The sequence below is a fragment of the Haemaphysalis longicornis genome, unplaced genomic scaffold (assembly GCF_048455015.1).
Source record: "Haemaphysalis longicornis isolate Haplotype H1 unplaced genomic scaffold, Haemaphysalis longicornis Haplotype H1 scaffold_4, whole genome shotgun sequence".
Classification (NCBI taxonomy): Eukaryota; Metazoa; Arthropoda; class Arachnida; order Ixodida; family Ixodidae; genus Haemaphysalis; species Haemaphysalis longicornis.
The window spans coordinates 163588076-163610995 of record NW_027526361.1 but is presented as its reverse complement, the minus strand read 5'-3'; positions in this window follow the sequence as shown (position 1 = coordinate 163610995).

Sequence of the window (22920 nt, the reverse complement as noted above, 5' to 3'; positions counted from 1 at the left end):
TATATTTATTTATTACATACTGCCACTCTCCTGTTGGCGGCCCAAGCAGGAGAGGTGACATCTTTATACATCAATCATTAGTACAGCGGAAAATATGGGCATTATAGTGGTAAACGTCACGAAACAAGGCAGACAAAATTTCCGTGGTAAAAGAAAAGAAATAGAGCGTATACACCACATCAAACAAGCACTCTTCTCGAATAGACGCCGGTTTCCTAGTTAACATACAAAAGTTACAATGTATACCCGGCGGGATGTGGAAACTTTGGTGTCTTGCTGAAGGATTTTGCTTTTACTTCTTACAAGAAGGGGTTGACGGCCGATATGCAAGATTCCTGGGTGACAACTCTTGTGACAGTTTGGGGCAGTGCGTTACAATCGGATATAGTTCGTGGAAAAAAGAATACCGGAGAGCATTTGTTTTTGTACGGGCCATTTCAATTGCCTTAGCATGTCTGTTGCGTATTTGAAGCGACGTGCTAGACTGCACGTAGGTGGGAAAATATATTCGTAAGTGATCATTAGCAATGTTAAAGAGGAATTTTAGGTGGTGCCTCAGGTGTTGGAAATCCTGATCGCTGTCGGAGTTCAGTAACGGAAACATGCCTGCCGTACTTGATTGCTTTTCTTTTGCTAAGAATTAAGCTTCCTACGTAGCTCTTTGTTGCTGTTGTCAGACACATTCGGGGCATGAAACGAGATAGAGCAACACAGCGCGGTGTCTTCTGTCGGCTTCCATCGCTGTTCCTAAAATGGGCGCTGGTAGGTTAAACCGTAAGCTGCTGCGTTTGTTAGAACATGCCTTATACTTTCTTTTGCGCGTCTAGGGGTTCCCAAAATGGTTTACCGTGGCAGTACGTCAATGTTCACGGCATCTTTGAAAAGAACGCTTGCGTCTGAGAGTCCCACAGACACCGCTGGATAGTTACGCTATAATTTTATCAGTATTTCCCGACTCCGTAACCTGCGCGAATTGCGAACGGGGATCGGTCTCGACTTACTCAGGGATTTCGCATTCGCAGCCTTACTATAAGCTTCAGCGCTACGCAATATTATATACAAGCATGTTTATCCTTGAAAACTGCCGTTAAATTACTTCATCTTGGTGCTTAACCTACTTGGACTGTTAGGGAATCGCAAGTGAAACGGTGGTAATGTAAGTATTTCAAGTCTCCAGGTGACTTCAATCACTAACGAGGTTTCAAGGTGACTTCGAGATTTCTCTAGCCTCGAGTCTATCTATCATCTAGTCTATGACTTCGAGATTTATCGAGGTGTATATAATTACTACATCAACAATTCCCCCCGCCAGATAGATGCTTTAAACTTTTTTAGTTGCTTGCAGCTACGTACCTGCGATTTGACTTCGATTACAAGGCGATTTACTTTTCTTATCTCCGCAACATGAAACACCGCAATAAGCTATAGGAACAGCTTAGATTCCCCACTGCCATGCTTTATGTCAGCGGTGTTTAGAGTGATGTACTTGTTACCTTTGACTGATCCATTTTGTTGGGTTCGTTCTCTTTACAGGTGAGTGTCTTCGTTTTCCATTGACTCGGAGACAATCGGTGAGTGTGAACCCGTCGGACTCGGCGAAAACGGGGCATGCAGCGACGGCAACGGGTGCCGACTGAGCTCAATGCAAAACGCATTCCCCTGCAAGGGAAGACAACGTCCACGTCGAGGTTTACTTACACTCTTCAAGGAAACCGTAATGTCACGTACGCGTCAAGCTAGTTTCAGTTTTTCCTTCTGCTACAGTGAACTGCACTGCCAGACGAGAAAGCAGTGTCCCCTTTTCGGCACAATCGGTCATGTGATGACTATTCAAGCGCCCTGCGACTTACTAGGTGAAGCGAAGGTGTCGCGTACAATGGACCTCTCCCTGTATGTAAACAACGTGACGTCACTAAGCGCACATGCGCGACGGGTGGCGCCTGCTGGCGGCCGCGAAGTGAGGTGGCGGTTGGCAGAAAGCGCCTGCGCCGACGGCACGGCCTGGCCGCGTGTCGCCCGAAAGGAACGATGTGCCGTTGGTTCGGGCCGTCACTGGCTTCCCACATTGCAGGTGGGGGTCTAGCTATCCTAGCTGTGGCCGTCGCACCTCCATGTAGCTTTCCGCATCTACAACCTCCGCAACACTTTCGTTTACCGTACGATTAACTGAACGGCGACGCTTTCGGATAATCATTGCGCGGCAGAACAGCCTAAACGAGTCATTCTGAAGGTTGGTGCTGTTGCGACGCATCCCAAAATGTTTTTTTTAAGATTCTTTGTGTTCGGACACATACCAAAGAAAGCTAATTCATTGTTGCTTTCGAGGTCCGCTTAAGTTAAGCGCGGTGCCTCAGGCAGCTAAACGCTCCCTGTTCTTGGTCTCTTTGCGTCGCCCGGAGACTGGCGTACACACGATTTCATGTCTAGGGGAAAAAGGAAAGGTAAAGCATGAAAGGATTATATAGTAAAATAAGCAGCAACGAAACAAAAATATGAAGAGCAAAAGGCAAAAATTATTCCAATAAAAATATCGCGATGATGTCGTTCTCTACGATATTGACCGATTGTTTTCTTACCTTTACCCCAGTGAAATCTCGAAATGGTTCATCGTCATTATGAGAGTAACATAGCAGCCACATATGGTTAGTGCGTATATCTTGCGACAATGCACTGAAATATTTTCGGTAGTCATTATTTCATGATAGTTAAAGTTAGGGTTCATGTACGCCCGCTGCATACGCCAGCGTCGGGAGGCCGCAACAAATGAATACATTCACTGAGTCTGTTCGCTAAAGGCAAACACATTTTTCGAGTCGCGTGAGTGGCCCATCTCGCCCCGAAGGCACGATGCTACATGAGCACGGCAAGCATCTCAGTTTTCCGGCATCCTCAAAGCAGAATATAATTGATCAAGGTAAAAATTTATTGTACTTACAAGCAATGAATTTCGTTCGTCTTGAACAGATCCACCCATAACGAAAGACCAAACTTGTCGTTGTCGATCAGGCAGCTGGCGGCTATCGCCTCGTCGAAACATTTATTTCACGTCGCCTAAGCAGGTTAGGCATTCATTGTGTTTTTAATACAGTGCTCTACCTCATCAATACATGACAATATTTCGCAGCAAGAAAATTTTCGTCTGCCCCCTCCTCCCGCCCCCCCTCCCCCTATTTCACTTGAGCAAATTTCTGCTGGTGCTGCATGATAGCAGATGGTTGATAAACAGTATCATTTCATTGCACGAATCAGCGCGGACTGACAATGTAGACGGTATGACTGCGCTTTGGAGAACAGCTGAAGTTCGAGAATGCGAAATGTTGCTACGAGTAAGAGCAGACTATGTCGCTGCTTTGGCTGCCAGCTTCTTGGGCACATTGCGCGCATCCACAATACACGCCGAATTTACCGCTGTGGGGACTCTGAAAAGTCTGATGCCGCTGATTTTGCTCGCAAAATTTGGGTAGCCGAGAGCACAGCAGCCCACCGGCATCAGAAAAGCCAACACGTAAACAAAAATTCCACTTTTGCGCGCGTCTAATGCCGCCTCACTGCATACGCGCCGCGCGCCGGTCCGAATGTTTTGCCAACCACCCTCCCGGCCACACCCAGCACGTGCGATTTCCGTGACGTCACGGCCGCCGCGTGACGTACCCCGGGAGAGGTCCATTAACTGCACTTACTTGAGCTGTTTATGTACATTACGCTATCATCCAATAAACTACGGCTCTTACGTTTGGCTTTAACATGATTGGGTATAGCGCCGTAGGCACGCAGCTATGAAGTCGTAATTTCGCCCTCACAAACGTGGCACTCCCACACGCACAAGTACACACGGACACGCACGGACATACGCACGCATGCACGCGTACAGCAACGCGCACCGACCCAGGCAGACATGCATGCGATTTTCCGTTTGTCTGTTTGTGAAGCAGCGGCTCTCAAAAACCGTTTGTATTGGTGCGAAGGCAGAGGGCGGTGATAGAAGCCGCGAGACGAGGCCTTTGACACCACACAGCACGCAGACAACATCAGCAGAACAAGAGGCTAAACACTTTGCAAAGGTCTAAGAAAGCATGAATAATCCAGTATCACACACACGACATGACAAAAAAGAGAATTAAGCCGAGAATAGTGAGCGTACTTCGTTATCGGCTCTTTTGATAAGTTTAGGCAGGCTATTGTTAAGCACGCAGCACAGAACATTCCATCTTGTTAAAAGCGGCCCCAACATTTTGAAACATGTATACACAACTTCGCGGGATCATATTGCGCCTGTGTACGTTTAGTAGTAATTATGGCCATTTTCTAGGAGTGAGAAAACCATACAATATTCAGCATAAGATCACTTATTGATTGCTCCACGTGTACTGCATTGAACTTACAGCCAACCAATTAATACCTATTTCCGGGTCGCGTGTTCAATTAGCTGGACAACGAAATCACGACGCCTGTGAAACGAGGTGAAATCTTTAGGTGAAATGAGTATAAAATTGGGCCCATCTCCCCGCGAGGGGGACTCGAGTAAATGCGTCGCATAGGGGGTGGGTGTATTGCGTTAACGTTTAGTGTTTGGGGAGTTGGTGGTAGTGAATGCGTTGTATCAGCAGCTTCTTGACGTAGTTTGAATGAGTCAAGGATATAAGGCGCGTTCGTAGCCTCCCATTCTGTGTCGGCTTTGTGGCGCAGTGGGTAGAGCACCATGTACATTGCGTTCCGCCCGCAGGGTCGAGGGATCGAAACCAGGCGCCGGATGGTATTTTTTTTTTATATAGTGTAGGGGGAGGGGTGCGGACTACGACTACGGACGTCAACGCGGGTGACATCGTGAGTTACTGAAATGCTCTGCATTTAAAAGTGAACATTAACTCTCCCCTACAGAGCCGACCGATAGCAGCGCAAGCGTCTGAAGTATTAGAAATTTGCGAACAACCAGTAACCTTGATTTACAACTCGAGCACCAGGCCGCAGTATACCTAGAGCAGGTAAAAGGCAAAGCAACTTCTTTGTTTCACATCCTGCAAACATAGGCATGCAAGGTACGCTGCGTACGGAGCCACGCTGAACTACCTCGGAGAGAAACGGGCACGCCCGATTACAGCGACGCTTGCCGAGCTCTGCGTCCTCCACTCAATCTTGGCTCCGCCGTAGCAGTTTGCTGCGCCTGCGTCGGTCTGCGCACTTCTGTGCTGCTTACTCCTTCCCTTCGTCTTTCTTGCAGTCCCTAATTAGTTTCGAACATCAGACCACCGTTACGAACCTCTCCCTGAAAGTATAAGCTGTCATGGCGTGCGACATTCCATCATAATCACTAAGGTTTTTTTTTTTTTTGCGCATCTGTAGCCGAAAAATGGAAAAAAGGATTTGCGTCATATACAGAAAGCAAAGTCTGCTACAGACATGCAAAAGAATAATTTCACTGCCTCGGAAACTTGTCCTTAAAGTAATTCTTGCTGTAGCGTTTCTTTTTGGTGGCCTCTGGGTTTGCGTTCTGTGCGCCAAGAAATTTAAAGCGAACGTTTTAGGCGCCTAAATTTAAATGTTTCTTTATCACAGGCTGGTGCCCTATTCTGGTTGCCAAGACACAGCTAGGGCAATAAAAACAATAGCTGCACATAATTGAGAAACGCGCAGCGACACAAAAAGCAATTTACAGAATGAGAACTACTGTTAAGGGCGGTCCTGGGTACACTGTACTAGCGCTAAGGTCGGAACACAAAAGAAGACGAACGCTAGCGTTCCAGCGTTCGCCCTGCGGTTTTCTTCTTCTTGTATCATGTCCTTAGCGCTAGTACAGTGTAGACAGTATCCTCAAACCACCTAGCCCAACTTTCCGTCCGTAACTGTACTTGTCGGGGACTATATTGTCACGGGGCGGCAGGACACAGTACATGAGCCGTGAGAGGTGCGAACGATGGATGTATTTACATTGTTTTCATGGCGCCCGTGACCAAGCCCCGCTCCCACAGCCCTCCCACAGCGGATTTTTACGAGAGTAGGCAATGCATAGCGCTCCGCTGCTCTTGCTTCTTCATCACCGTCGAAAGTGACCGTCGCGGTCAAAGCGGCAGCGGAGTGTCGAGGCCATTTTTTTTTAGTATGTTTCCACGAGGGAAAAATAGACAGCCCACCGCGTTGTTCAAGAGTGCTCCGCACCGAGTTTATACACGAGTGATTTCTGCTCTCACTTGCAGCCTTCAGCCATTGCATAAACAAAAGCCCAAAAGGTCGATTTTGATCTAGATTTTTCTTTCCTTTCTCCGACCTTCCAAAACCAAACGTGTCATCACTGCAAAGGTGGCGAACACCGTGGAACCTGCTATAATCGTCGGCTTTTCGGAACGCCTAAAGCAAACAACTTCGCGTTTTTAACGGATATAACTATAGATGATATAGAAAAAAATATAAGCGCAATGCGCACACTTTCTCTTTTTACAAGGAACCATTCCAAAACCTTGCAGAAAATACGTATTTCGTCTCTCAAGAAAAGAAAAATGGCACTAAAGAAGTGGATGCCACATGTAGAAAGGTAGGCAGGTCCCTCACTTATACCATTTGCACAGCTCTCAAACTTAGCGCTTGTTTTGCTGTGTTCGCTTCTTTTAGCGCTGATTTGTCTTCAGAGATGCGTTTTCAGACTACAGTCTAAACTGCTACTGTGCTGCTGCTCCTACCGATTCCCAAGGGGTAGTGCGGCTGTCGACAAAATCAAAGGCGTCTTCCCAAGAGTCCCACCTCGTGCTTGACGCGTACATTTCAGTTTGTGATCGCATAATGGGTTATAACATTCCGCAACGTAGCGGAAGGAACGAGGGCGGCGGTCAGGTGGAACGGGGACAGGTTGGCCAGTTTCGCTTCTTTCGATATATATATATATGTGTGTGTGTGTGTGTGTGTGTGTGTGTGTGTGTGTGTGTGTGTGTGTGTGTGTGTGTGTGTGTGTGTGTGTGTGTGTGTGTGTGTGTGTGTGTGTGTGTGCGCGTGTGTGTGCGTGTGTGCGCGCGTGTGTGTGTGTGTGTGTGTGTGTGTGTGTGTGTGTGTGTGTGTGTGTGTGTGTGTGTGTGTGTGTGAAACAGAAAACGTTGAAACAGATATCGTATCGGTTGTTGCCAATGTTTCATCAAGGCGACTTCCTTGCCTTATTGAACGAAGACTTTTGTTGACAGGTTGGCAACAATAGAGGTCGCTACCTTGTTCAAAGTTTTGTCTATCTTCGGCTTCGGTTCCTTACCATCTTCAAAGTATATATATATATATATATATATATATATATATATATATATATATATATATATATATATATATATATATATATATATATATATATTGTTACGAGGCAGATGCGAATAAGCTGTCTATTTACAGATAATTACAGCTGAAGGCCAAGAGACCAAAGACAAGGAATCTAATGCAGCTCGTGCCAGTCCGTTTCTGCCGGATCTCTTCTTCGTCTCTCGGCTTGCTGTACGCGCCCACTGATGAGGCACATACCCATAGGTGAAGTGTACGATGGATTGACCACCTGGTGGTCCAGTCCAAAGCTATGTGAAATGTTCCGGGTGTTACGTAGCATGACCCCCCCTCCGGCGGGGTAAGCACCGTCTCGGTGCACATTTGAAATTAGGCTCAGGGAGCAGGTGTGGCCGTTGCGAAATAGGGCTTGAGGCGGCCGACGTGGACTAGTTGAGATGCAGGGTCCAGGGACGGTGAGGACGAAGCAACATGAGCGATTTCGTAGGTGACCGGTGTGACCATGCGCTTAATGCGATAGGGGCCTTTGAAGCGAGGCTGCAGTTTTTCGGAAAGTCCAATTCGGCGGCATAGCGTACTGACCAGGACCAAGGAGCCGGGCGTAAAATGGGCGGTGCGATGTTGCTGGTCATAGCGGTGCTTCTGAGCGGACTGGGAAGCCGAGAGCTTGGCACGGGCAACCTGGCGGGCCACATCAGCGTGAGCGACAGCATCACGAGCATATTCCGTAGCTAGAGGTGTCGCATCAGGAAGGAGGGTATCCAATGGAAGAGTGGGTTCGCGGCCGTAGAGAAGAAAGAATGGAGAATAGCCGGCGGTGTCATGGCGGGATGAGTTATACGCGCACGTAACAAATGGCAAAGTGACGTCCCAATCCAGATGATCCGCAGAGACGTACATTGCGAGCATGTCAGTGATGGTCTTGTTGAATCTTTCAGTCAATCCATTAGTCTGGGGATGGTAGGCGGTGGTTAGCTTGTGCTTTGTGCGACAAGAGCGAAGGAGGTCGTCAACAACCCGAGACAGGAAGTACCGGCCATGGTCGGTGAGGAGCTGACGAGGAGCACCGTGGTGTAGGATAAGGTCTTGAAGCAGGAAATCAGCAATGTCTGTGGCACAACTGGTGGGAAGGGCACGCGTAATAGCGTAGCGGGTCGCATAATCTGTCGCAACAGCAATCCAGCGATTTCCTGAACGGGACAGGGGAAAAGGACCGAGTAGGTCCAAACCCATACGAAAGAAAGGTTCGGAAGGAATCTCTATGGGTTGGAGCGGTCCGGCTGGGCACAAGGAAGGGCGTTTCCGGCGCTGGCACAGGTCACACGCTGTGAAGTAGCGGCGGACTGAGCGGTAAAGTGTAGACCAATAAAAGCGCTTACGCACACGGTCATAAGTTCGAGCGATGCCAAGGTGGCCCGCCGTCGGTTCGTCGTGCAGATGGTGAAGGATGTCAGGCCGAAGGTGCTCAGGCACAACGAGAAGCTCCGCAGGGCCATCTGCGCGAAAATTGCGCCGGAATAGTACGCCGTCACGGAGCAAAAATGCGTTTAATGCAGGGTCTGACGGGATGTTAGTGAGACGGTCAATGATCGACCGCAATGGTTTGTCGCGGCGCTGGTGGTCGGCGATGTTGGTAAAGTCGGATAGAGCAAGGACGCAAGAATCGATGTCGTGGTCAGCTGTGTCCGGTTGGTCGGCTGGTTGACGTGACAGGCGGTCGGCGTCGCAGTGGAGCCTGCCAGACTTGTAGGACACGGAGTAGTCATACTCCTGAAGGCGCAAAGCCCAGCGACCAAGACGGGCTGTATGATCTTTTAAGGAGGCCAGCCAGCATAGGGCATGGTGGTCAGTGACCGCGGAAAAAGGACGTCCGTATAAATATGGGCGAAATTTGTTGACGGCCCATACAAGAGCCAGGCATTCCCGTTCGGTAATTGAATAGTTCCGCTCGGAAGGTGACAAAAGGCGACGGGCGTACGCTATTACTCGTTCAAGGCCAGCGTGCTTCTGAATCAGTACGGCACTGATGCCGTGGCCACTCGCGTCTGTGTGGACTTCGGTAGGAGCGGAACTGTCAAAGTGCGCCAGAATAGGTACCCCGCACCTCCACCAAACATGTTACGTGGTGGCAGGACAAAGGACGTGAACCATGAGATGGGCGAACAATGTATTCTCGCTATTTACAATATGTCGGCCCTGAGAGCGAACCGGCGCTGGCTGCGCGCCTGACCTATTTCTTCTTCCTTGTTCTCATCCTCGTCGGCGTATTGTAACACTACCCCGCCGTCGAGGTAGACCGTCCCGGTCGAGGCCTTAGTAGATGAGCGAGTGTAGTGAGTACGAACGATGAAATTATAGTACACAGTGAATACGTCGTTGCCACCACGGTGAGGATGAAGAGCTTGGTGAACACTGGCCCCAGAACTCCCATGCCCGCCGACGTCATGAAGCAATGTCCAAAGCCCTTGAGAAGACGCGCCGGCGAACGGGGCAGGGGGATGGCATCGTCGTCTTGTCTGGTCGCGGCTTCTCACGTCTCGGCTGATTTCGGCTCGTCATAGGCTGGGAATCGGGCTGGGGAACAGATGACGTGATGGCTCACCGGGGCTGGGGCATGCCGACGCGTTCCAAGAGCCTGGAGAAGATCGCTTCAGTAGTCAAGACGGCGAGATGCTGTGGGCCAGGATGAAGGTGATTACCCCGCACACTCCACCAAAAAGATGTTACGAGGCAGATGCGAATAAGCTGTCTATTTACAGATAATTACAGCTGAAGGCCAAGAGACCAAAGACAAGGAATCTAATGCAGCTCGTGCCAGTCCGTTTCTGCCGGATCTCTTCTTCGTCTCTCGGCTTGCTGTACACGCCCACTGATGAGGCACATACCCATAGGTGAAGTGTACGATGGATTAACCACCTGGTGGTCCAGTCCAAAGCTATGTGAAATAATGTTCCGGGTGTTACGTAGCAATATATATATATATATATATATATATATATATATATATATATAGTTAAGAGAAAAGGTTCCTGGCTATGAGGTTAGCTGTACGATAGAGAAGTCAAACTGAAAAACATAACAACATTTATTCTAACGTTTCGACCAGGGGCCGGTCTTTTTCAAAGGGGTCTTTTTCAAAGGGGGCCAGTCTCTTTCAAAGGGGGCCGGTCTTTTTCAATCTTTTTCAAAGATTGAAAAAGACCGGCCCCCGGTCGAAACGTTAGAATAAATGTTGTTATGTTTTTCAGTTTGACTTCTCTATCGTATATATATATATATATATATATATATATATATATATATATATATATATATATATATATATATATATACAGTCAAACCCGACTATGTCGAACCCGTTTACATCGAATTATCTTCTATATCGAACTATTTCTGCGCACGGAATGTATTCTATGAGAATGTATAGCAAAACTTACGCTTACATCGAACAGAAATTGCAGCAACTACCGATATATCGAATGCCAGCGGCGCAAAAGTGCCCCCGAAGTTGGCTTTCCCTCGCGGCAAAGGAGAAACCCGCCGACACACCCTCGAAAAGTGGTTTAGCCAAGCGGTTCCTGTGCAGCTCCTTCACCTCGCTCTTTCCCCCTATCCCTCTCTCTCTTTCGGGCTGTTTTCGGGAAGCCACCGTCGACCCCCAACATAAAAATGATAATGGCCCTCCCGCCCTATTGGCTCAGACAGCCAATCACAGGCTGTTGCCACTCCAGTTCTCTGGTCGCTGGAGAGGCGCGTGTTGTTCTTTTTGCTGTTTTTGCGTTCGGAGTGTTCGAATTGTCGGCGTGTGTTGGACTTGTACTGTTTAGCCGTGATGGGTATACGCAAAGTGGCAGAAAGCTGGAATTTCGCCGTGAAGCTGGAAAGCAGCTTCGCTGCCGTGAAGCTGCTTAAAGAGAAGAAAATTTAGGACTACTTCGTGCGAAAGTGAGTTTGTTTCATTAATAAAGTGGTTCCATAAACGGTAGGTGCTTTTATGTTGTCCGATTCTTCAGCATGCATATATCGAATTATGCCATATATCGAACTCGCGGGCGTTTTTTTGCGAGTTCGATATAACCGGGTATGACTGTATATATATATATATATATATATATATATATATATATATATATATATATATATATATATATATATATATTTATATATACATTTACACAGGAATAAAGGTAGAGCGGTCAAGAAAGCCAAAGAAAGCAACGTGGAAAATGTGGTAGGTCATTTTATTATCCTTGAAACAGATACAGGGTTTTTTTGAAGGACAGAAAGTTGAGAAAAACATGCCCCCCAGGTGGTATCCGAACCCACATCCTCCAGAATACGCGTCTGGTGCGATGACCACCGGTGGTCATCGCACCAGACGCGTATTGTGGAGGATGTGGGTGGTGCTGTGCTCCCCTCCACTTTCTCGGGTATTTATATCAAGGCATTTTTTTCCTCGCTTGGGTGTGGTAGCCAGCGCCACTCCGACTACTCGGGGTGAAGGGGACCTTTTTATTAACCCAAGGGCCGTGACTCGAGCGTCAGACATGTAGAGAGCGGTCGATCAGCGTTGAGCCCTCCTAAGCTACCTATGGCACCAAGACTGCCAGAACAGAGACCCTCGCTATGCGTGTTGCGAATCAGAATGGCAAAGCAGGCGTTTGTTCAATTGAGACGGAAATAATGGTAGGCATTCAAGAAAGCCAAAGAAAGCGAAGGGGGAAATGTGGTAAATCATTTTATTACAGTGGAACCCCGTTTATACGTCTCCCGGACTTACGACGACCCACTTCTTACGACTGATCACCGCGATCCCGGCAAACTCCCCATAGAAAATAATCCATTAAAAACCACGATGACATGACACTCGGTTGCACACGGTCCGCGTCATACGACGAACCCTGGCGCGGATAAACCGGTGCTTTTCCCATATATTACACCGCTTCGCCGCCCGTCCTGACCTTCTTTATTCTTAACCAGCGTTTGACGCTGCTAGATGTGCAAAGGTCCTTATGCAGGTCAGACCACTTACTGATCAGACGCAACTACAAGCTGGCGGGAACTCGTGAGTGGGTATTAACCTGCGGCGGCCCCACGCGCAGCAGTACGCCAACGCGCCTAAGGCGAGAAGTCGAAGTTCAGGTGGCTGGGGGAGCGTGAATTTGAAGCTCCCGTTCCGCCGACGAACGCGGAAACACATACGACGCAGCCCTACGGCGATGACCGGACAGCCGCTCTTTCCCCGCCCGCTCGATCCAAGTTTCATCCTTTCAGGACGCTTTCTCCCTTTATCTCTGCTCTCTGCTTATCAAAAGCAGCGTTGTCAATCCGCTCTTCCCTTTGCTCGGCTGCCTCAATTCACGCGCGTCCGCCGCAAGGGCGGAGAAAAATACAGGAGGCGATGGGCGAAGGCACGTGGCCGTGGGCATCGCCATTTTGTGTCCCTCGCTAGCCGCCACAGTAAGTCACTGTAGCAAAACCGCGCAATAATTTTCGCCGCAACATGGTTTATTCGCGAAGGTTGAATTATCTATTTCGCAGTTAAGGCATAAAGTTGGGCTAGTAGGTTATCTGACTGCATTTTACTAGCGAAAAATAGACGCGGAAGAAGAAGTACACAGGGCACTAGCGAGTGTCCTGTGTACTTCTTCTTCGTCCGCGTCTATTTTTCGCTAGTAAAATGCTATCAATTTCGCGTTGCTGGGTCTTGTGGGAAACGGAAACAGTATGTGTTGAACACTATGACCCAATATCGATGGCACCGGACCGATCAAAGGATATCTCCACCATGTGCGGGAATGCTGTTTTAAATGCAGAGCATTTGTATAACTCACGATGTCACCCATGCGTCGGCGTCCGCAGCAGCCGGCCTCCCCCTACACTATAAAAAGAAAAAGAAATAACAGTTACCGGCGCCTGGTTTCGATCCCACGACCCTGCGGGCGGAATGCAAGGTACATGGTGCTCTACCCACTGCGCCACAAAACGACACAGAATCAAAGGCTACGAACGCGCCTTATATCCTTGACTCATTCAAACTACGTCGTCAGCGGCGTGCGTTGGCGACTCAGCGGCGTGCTAGCGGCGTGATAGCTGCGTGGTGTACACGTGATAGCACCAACCCCCCCAAACACTAAACGTTACCGCAATTACGCAATAAAGCGGGTTGGCGCGGGCTCCACTCCAGTCAACTCCTGCGCTCTCTTCTCTTGCGTTCGTCGGCGGTCGCAGTTGATAAGCGATGGAAGCCCACCAACAACTACCACCACCACCACCACCAGCCCTACGCCACGTAAACGACCCCAATGCTCTGCATTTACTCGAGTCCCTCGCGCGGGGATGGCAGTATGCTGAGCCCGCACGACGCTCGTCGGAGCGTCTGGCGTATTTGTGGGGGGAGGGCAGCACGTGCTGCTATGCCGCCATCTCTCCCACTGCCTCCTCCTCACACTTCGGCAGACACAACTCTGTTTGTGGCCTATCCGAACCACGTGACTTCTGCGCAGGAGGTTCGAACACTGTTTGCGCCTACATGATCGCCGGCGGCGGCGACGGGCTGCGAAATAACCGCACAATAGCGCGCGCTGCCGTGGGTTCGCTGATCGCGCGATCATTTCCTGTGACGCAGCAGATATCCGCCGTGACTGAGAAGACTGCAGCTTGCGCTGCGCATGAATTGCGCATTAGGAAGTATGATAATCATCAGTGCATTTTGTTTCCTTCGCGCCATTTATTTCATTGTTTAGGGAGGGATCTTTAACGTGCCCCGAAATCTGGTACACAGGGTCGTTTTCGCTTTTCGCCTTCATCAGAAAAGCGGCCGCCGCGACCGGGAATCGACCCCGCGTCCTCGTGCTCAGCAGAAATAATCCTTCGTGCCAGCTCTTCGGTTGCTTGAAGAGCGCAATCAGACGATCTGGACAGGCGGAAAAGGGTCCAGTACAAGCAACCTACAAGCTGGCGCGGCTGAACGAAGTCGCGAACAATTCCTTCTTGGCAGTGGGTGCCCTCTGATATGATTTAGATCCACTACGATCCACTACGCAGATCCACTACGATCCACTACGCAGCATATTTCAATGTCATTCATAGCTTCGCATTCGACCTTCAGCCTCCGGTGTGCAAGCTGCCCCTTTCTTATCTCCGCGCTCACTCTGAACCTTACGGGCTGCGGTACCACGTCACTGGGCAGGTGTAAACCGGTATTCAGCGCCGGCTTGCGCGTGTGTCCGTGCGTGCGTGGGTTTCGGCGCCAGCGGGCCGCGTGACTGGGCGAGGGTGCAACGGCTGCTTTTCCGGCGCTTGGTCTCTCAGTCTCGCCATCGGTGGCTCGGCTGCCTCTGCGTCCCTCTCAGCCCAGGCGAAATGATGAATTCAATCATCCAGTAGATCTAGCGGGACGGCAGGATGCGTAGTCTCAAGCAAAGACAATCTTTCCCGAACCATAGCGTGCATACAGTGTTTTCTTCCGCTCGCAATGACTGGGCTTGCCAGCGTTAAACAGGAGCCATCTTTTGCAGCAGTATGTGTCGGCACGTGTTATATTTTCTAGTTGAAAGTTCACGGCACGAGCTTTCAGGCCAAGTTGGCGTTTAGTGGATTATTCCGCTGCATCAGCCATTGGTCGGCCTACTCACACGTGAGTGCATTCATTTGTACCCATTTGTACTCAATCTCACGAGTGAGTACGATGACAAGTGGGCACAGAACCAGACAAAAAAGTGATTACAAGTACTCGGGAGTAGAATACTCGTGAGTACAGTACTCGCGAGTACATGTGCTTTTGAGCACAGTACTCGTGAGCAAATTACTCATGGGTGCACCACTCCCGCGTATGTGCACTTGCGAGAAGTACTCATGAGTACAGTACTGACGTCTGCATGTTGACGATGCCTGTAAATCCACAACGGCGTGTGATTTATTCGCGGTTGTAGCCTACGTTGCTTGTATGTGAGTGCGTCTCGGCTGGTCGTCAATTATTGCCCTCAGAAAATTTTGTGGTGCGGAAGAGGCATGGAAATAGATTGTGCAATTTTTCAGCTCATCATGTATAAAGCAATTCTTAATATAGTTTTTGATATGCTAACGTACGTTTTTAGTTCTATTAAAAACTCCCCGCAATCTTACCAACCTTTCTTAGCAGCCCATTGCTAAGCGTATTAGGTGCACAAGCTGTAGTGGTGATACTTAAGTTACTCAGTTGAGTTCATAGATCTGGTTCATTGCGCAAATCCAAGTGGTTGATTGTGTGTACAAATTATTAGAAAAGCTTTTTTAATACGAGTAAAAGTTGGTGTAGATTGAGTACGAGCACAGGTACAGGTTGCATCAAGAGTAAGTGGGACACGGCCTCGTAAATTTACAGGAATTTCTTCTTCATAAAACTGCCTGACTGCATTGGTGTTCGTTTAAAGGAGTCCAGAGAGAGAGAGAGAGAACAATCTTTAATGAAAACTGGCGATGTCAGCCCAGCTAAGATGCCTGGCTTGCTACGCCAGATGAATGCGATGACGATGATGATTATTTATTTATTTATTTATTTATTTATTTACAATACTGCCACTGTCATTCGAGAGCATAGTAGGAGGGCGTACAAAATGTGCGTACAAGAAACATGTGAATCTGCGGCTTGCTTCATGAGAGAGAAGAAAAAAGAACATATGCACCTAAAGACAGAAATAATTACACAACTTTACGCATACACACGCCTATATTACAAGCTGTAGTAACAAGAAAAAAAATAAATCAAAGAAACAAGCCCATCAAAAATGTAAGAATAGTGCCACTACAAAGGTGCAGCAACAAAATACACAGGAAATTAACAGATTTGAAAGCAGGAAATAACAATAAGTGTTATTTCTGCACTGAATAATCCAGCATTTCGACGAACTTAGATAACGAGTCTGTGCTTGTTATCACCGGGTCCAGTTTATTCCACTCGCGTATTGCCATGGGAAAAAAAGAGTACATAAACGTGTCGTTACTGCAGGAATATTCAGATATGGTGCGGTCGTGTTTGTGACGTGTATGGCGGGTCTGAGAAAAAGATATGTATTTATGCGTATCAATCTTGTAACTTTTCTGAATTAGCTGGAACAAGAATTTTAGGCGAGCGTGCCTCGCTCTAATTGACAAACTTTTTATTCCTGAAACAGCCAAGAGGTTAGTGGGAGAGTCAGTCGGTTTATATTTATTGTGGATGAACCTTATTGCCTTTCGTTGGACACTTTCAATATTTTTAATGAGGGTAGTCGAGTGCGGAAACCATATTGTGTTTGCATATTCCAGAAGCGGTCTTACGAATGTTCTATAAGCTAACAGCTTGGTAGGAGTAGGGGACGTCTTTAGGCATCGTTTTAGGTAGAACAGTTTGCGCAACGCGGCGGCGGTAATATTTGTGATGTGTGTATCCCATTTAAGATCGGAAGTAAGCGTAATTCCTAAATATTTGTGTTGCGAAACCTTATTTAAGGGTATGCCATTAATGAAGTATGTAAACATAGATGGCTGTTTTCTTGTTGAAACAGTCATGGTAACGGATTTTTTAATGTTTATGGTCATTTGCCAGTCAGAACACCATTTCGTTATTTTACTAAGTGACGTGTTAAGCATTAGGTGGTCCGTATATCTATTAATTTCCCTGTAAATAATGCAGTCATCTGCAAATAACTTGATGTTGCACTCGATATTGGAAGTGATATCGTTAATAAAAATTAAAAACAAAAGTGGTCCCAGGACTGACCCCTGTGGAACACCGGATGTTACAGGTACGGTCTGAGATGGTGTGTTTTCGAAAACAACAAACTGTGATCTGTTCGTGAGGAACTCTTTTACCCACGCCGATATTGCGCCTTTGCCAATCACACTTTCCAATTTCCCAATTAATTTAGTATGACCTACACAATCAAACGCCTTGGAAAAATCCAGTAGAATGATGTCCGTTTGCGCGTGGTTGTTAATGGATAGTGCGAGGTCGTGAACTACTTCTGCTAGCTGTGTAATAGTTGATAGACCGCTGCGGAAGCCGTGCTGATGAGGTGATAAAAAGTTCACTTTTTCCAAGAAAACAGTCAGATGCTTCAGGATTATGTGCTCAAGTAATTTGCATGACGTGCTTGTTAGTGAAATAGGCCTGAAATTTGAAACGTCGTTTTTGTCTCCTGATTTGTGAATTGGTACTACTTTTGCTTTTTTCCAGTCTTCCGGCACGGTAGATGTTGAAAGCGACTTGCGAAAAATTAGGCCGAGGTACTTGCTACACCATTCTGCATATCTTTTCAGGAATTCGTTCGGTATGTCATCCGGGCCGGTGGCTTTTTTCGGATCCAAGTTAAGCAATAGTTTCATAATTCCAGCGTCTGTGATGTTAATTTCGTCAATTCTGTCAGTATTGTGCTGTTTTAAATAAGGTGAAATGCCATTATCTGTCGTGAATACCGAGCGGAAGAAATCATTATGCGCATTCGACTTTGCTACCTTCTCTTCTGCTGTTAGTGTAGACGACGCTTCAGGACTTTTACGAAAATGCCTCCAGAATTTCTGTGGGCTATTGGTGATAAAGTTTGGAAGGGTTACGTTGTAGTAGTGCTGTTTGGCTTGCTGTGTTTTTTTTTCAGTTCCGTGACTGCATTTAATAACTTCTGGTTACCAGGCGAGTTGGCGGGGTTGATCCTCGCCGCCCGCCGTAACCTTTTTACTTGGCGTTTCGCTTGGATAACTTCTCGATTTATCCATGGGTTTTTTAGGTTGGTTTTTTTTGTGTTTCACAGGTATAAAGGTATTTATGCAGTGAAGAACAATGACCTTAAACTGGAGCCACAACAAATTTACATTTGCGGACATATCACTGGCAGTTTCAAAAAAAGGTTGGAATTCATGCGCGAGATACGTTTGAATACTGTCGTTGTTGGCTTTCTGGTAATTGATAATGGTTACTGCGGTAGGGCGAACTGTCAATTTACAATCAAGTGCCAACCGACAAACAGGCATCTTGTGGTCAGATATCCCGTCAGCAATGCTTATCTCAATTTGCTCGTTTGGAAAATGGTCGCTGAGAAGTATGAGGTCAAGAATATTTCCAGTTGTTCTTTGTATGCGTGTTGCATCGGGTACTACCTGATGAAGGTTAAAATCAAGCATTAAATTAACCAGTGCTTTCGATGACGGAGACGTGTGGTGCATAGTAGCCCAGTTAAAATCAGCGAGGTTGAAGTCACCCATAATAATCACACGATTTCTACGTGCATGCTGCGATGAAGAGGAATACATATGATATTAATGAAGAAGATGAAGAGGAATAATGATGAAGAGGAATACATATGATATTAACTAATTACGTGTGCGCTTTACTACACAAAGAGTGTCTCTCGCAGTGTCCCTGGGCCGGCCGCTGTCCGCAAAACTAGAACTGAGGGACGTATTAGGTCCTTGGAACTCTTCCAAACGTGCCGCTCGTGCAACGAAAGCCTTATTGGCATACCTAAAAAACACAAGTCTTGATCAGACTTTGTAAAGGAGTCCACCCTAATAGAAACAGCTTCCTGCAATCCGATAACGGCTGTCATAAAGCCAGTAAGAGAAATATTTTTTTCATATTCATCTAATCCTTGTTCCAATTATCACGGCACTTGTAGAATGAGTCGACTTCGAGTGACTGCAGATTGATTACGAGTACAAGTGAGTACAGGTGAGTATGAGTGAGTACAGATTGTGTACATGTCAGTACAAACTGAGTATCATTACAAGCGAGTGCACATTGACGTACAAATGAGTCGAGTACGAATGAGTACAGATTGATCGCGAGTACTTGTGATCACATATGACTTTGAGTACAGTTGAATACGCCTAGAAATGAGTATTTGAAAAGTGAGTACGAGTGATTTTGAGTACAGACATGCTTTTTGAGTCTTCGTCTGAGTGAGTGCACCATGAAGGAAAAAGTGTCAGTGAATTTAAAGCGCGTCTTTTTTTCTTTTTCCGACCTATGGCAGCAGCCTTTACCCCCGCCGCTTCGAGGTTCCCGGCTCGTGTTGCCCTGTGCAACCGACCTCAAGTACCTCGACCGACGACGAGGCGCGCACTTGGCGACAATAGGCTTCGTTTGCAAATGCCGCCGACCGCCTCATTAATATCTCCGCCGCGCCGTTCAATCGTCGCCATGGTTACTGCCTCATTACGAAGGCGTTAGCATAAAAGGGGAACAGGAAGTTTCTTCGCGCCTACATGCTTCCGTTTTTTTTTTCTTGCTTCCTGCGCTCACCTTGACTTGCGCACGAATCCCTCCGTGCGAACTCCGCTCCTGAGATGAAAGCGTGCTCAATACAAACACTCCAAAGAGAACTCAAAGGGCCTCGGAGAGAAGAAATCCCAACTCGCCCCAACTCTTGCACGGGTCATCTCGCTCCTCCGTGTGGGTTTCTAACACAATTATTTTTTTCCGCCTGCATCTGCGTCTAGCTTGTTATAACGCCTTTACTCTACTGCGCACTGGTTATGGTTAGGAAGTTTATTTCAAAAAGATATGCACGAAACAAGCCGCATTCTAGCGCATGGAAGCATTGTTCTGCAGGAATAACTGTTGCTATATGGCTTAAAGGTAAACTTCACTCATAATTTCGACCTCTTGAAAATATTATTTCCCTACAGTCTGCCTAAATAGGAAGCAAGATTCAAAATACGACAGCTGAACTACGCGCGTGGACGCCGAAAGCGGTCAGCAAAAATCGGCAATTTTCAAACCGAAGTCGAGGAAAGTGAGGCCATTAAAATGACGTTTCAGACAGCCAGCGAGCTGCCGGACGGTCAGCAGCTCGGGAGCAAGCCTGCACGCAAGCTCTACGGGCGAACCGGGCAGCTGCCCGCGACATTTCACACCGAGAATTCCCAACGGAGCCCGACAACACATCTCCAATTGCCTCCGCCAGGCACTCAATAAAAGAAAACATACACGTACATCTCATACCCTTATCGCGGAGAACGCCTCATTTACCGTCCTCCTCATACATCACGCAACACACAATACTCAAGAACGTGGCGCGAAATTCAAACGCACACTTATTGCATGACATCTCTACATCACAGCTCACCAACTGTTTTTCCGTACAGCTCCGCAACGTGTAGTACACCAAACACCATCTATCACCTCGTTTGGGAGTGCTTTAAACACTCCGACCCAATTCCTTCACCCACATTGAAGCAGTGGGAGCATAGGCTGACAGGCTTCCAGCAAGAGGATCAGGCGAATCTCATCTGCTGTGCGGGGGCTGCTGTGGGGCCTGAAGTCGGCATCGACAGAGGCCACCACCCACTCTCTTTTCACCTCCTTCTTTTCCTTGAAAAAGATATAAATGTTGAACCTCTTCCCCCTGTCGAGACGGTACTATTCTGCTCTGTACGGCTGCGTTACTGCCACCGCAGGTACCACAAAACGCCGCTTTCAAAACAGTTTAGCAGTTGCGGCTACGAAGGAAGTAGAAATGATGGCGCCCAGTGCTTGGTTTCTCAACAGCTTGGATGGTCTACTGCAGGGCTTCTCCGACTTGGAACCGAGACGCTAACAAAATGACCGGCTTTCGGGGCATCATCTTCGGAGGTATTTTTATGCGTTTACTCCTCCCCTTACAGTCGGCATTTCCGGGCTAGCAACTTAGGTGGCTAAAGGAAATCGGCTCTCATCGGGATTTGCCCTGTACCTACAGATTTGTTGGCCAGAAATTGAACGCCCACGAATGCACCAAGTAGAAACATCGGAAAAATCTTTCCAAAACATGCAGTGAGTCCTTGAAATTTTTGTAAAGGGTGTCCGCGAACTGTGTGAGCGATTTCAGTGCCGTAGGAAGCGCTCTCTTTGCAGCACAGCAGATGCCCATGAGAAAGTGTGCGTTTTAAGTTCATGCTTGCAAAACGATGGCAAGGCGATCACGGATGTGCCAAACTTTGTCGTGCAGCGAGCTGCAGATGGGGTAAATGCAGATGTCAGCAAAGGAAAGAAACCTTATACGGTAAACACTCAATATGACTAAAAAAAGTTGCAGATGGCGTCTACGTATGGGTCTTAAGATGTACGACGCGATGCCGTTGCTTCTGCTCCGAGGTACGGTTTAGAACGGAATTGCTGCATTTACAACCAATGTTTTGGAGTGAACAGGAGCAATTGCGTCCCACAGGAGAGTGTTTTGCGGAATCCATGCTGGGATAGATGGAAAAACGAATTGAATTCGAGGAAGTTGCACATGTGCGAATAGATTATATGCTCAAGAATTTTGCACGGCGCGCTAGTTATGGAAATGGGTCTGTAATTTAAGAGTGAATGCTTATCTCAAGATTTAAACACTGGTACCACCTTCCCGATCTTGAAGTCGTCCGGTAATTCGTTGGTTTCCAATGATCGCCGGAAGGTTTTAGCTAGCACAATGGAACAACGTACCTTGGTGTTTTTTTAGAAATTTTTGACTTATACCGTCAAAGCCAAACGCTCCCGATGTTTCACTAGAATCAATAATCTTACAAATCACACAGGTGTCAATTATTATTACATTTGATACATAGGGGAAAGTGTGGTAGTTGTGAAAGTACCGGTTTTGTAAAGGATTCAGAAAACATACAGTTTAATACAGTGGGGCATTCTTTGCCATCAAGTGGTTCAGCTTTAGGGCTTGAAAGAACCATTCTATTGCTCTCAGAGGGGTTAAGAACACTCCAAAATTTTCGGGGGTTGTCAGCAACATGCTCGCCAAGGTGTTTTAAAAAAATCATTTTTTTGCAGTTTGAACTGTTGACGTATACGCTTCAGGGACTTAGCGGTACAGAGTGTAGCGGTGTTGGCTTCGGGCTTTTTCGCCAGGCGATACAAGCGTTTCTTTTCCGTTTGAAAGCCGTGTAATATGGGCGTTGTACCAGGGCGTTGTAAGGTTTTACGAAATTTTGGGCAGAGGAACGAAGCGGCAGGTAAGCTCAAGGACATATCCAGGTTGCGTGGAAGAGACTGCATGTGTTCCAGTATTTAGCGTAGTTTTAAGTTGATGTCAGACGTTTTATGGCGTACATCTTCGCCCTCCTAGGTGTGTGGACACATGTGTTAGCTTGTATCCTGCACAGAGTTTGCAATTCTTCGGCGTTGAATCCCCGTGTGACATTAGCAAAGATCGTGTTTCTAGGCGCGGGGAGGTAGTTCTAGCCGCTGTCTGCGGTAGTGTGTGGTAAGGTCATTAAAGGTAAGCAAGGGTTCGCCACATCTTTTCCACACCATATCTCCGCCCAAACTGCCCGGAATGTGGCGCTCGAGATACCACGCCACATGCCATTTGGCAATGCCCATGTTTACACCCAACCTTCCCACTACCTGGCTAGAGGTGACCGGAAGCTCTTCACCCGAGCTACAGCTCCTGACAGCCAATAGGGCTCAGGATTACCTGGCGCGTCTTCCCCACTAAGGGACACTCGGTAGGACTGATCCTCGCCAGAAATAAAAGTTTTTCTCTCTGTCTAGGCGTGGGAGGAGGCGGCGTTCTTCATATCTCCGGGGAGGGGAGTCGTGATCATGGTGGCAGGGAGCCGAGTATTCGACTTCGCGTGGATCTTAGCCGTATGCGCCGTTTCCTTCTAGACAACTTTGTCCGGGGGTTAATGTGATGTGAACTTCCATCATTCTGGATCGAAATTTTTTTTTCTCAA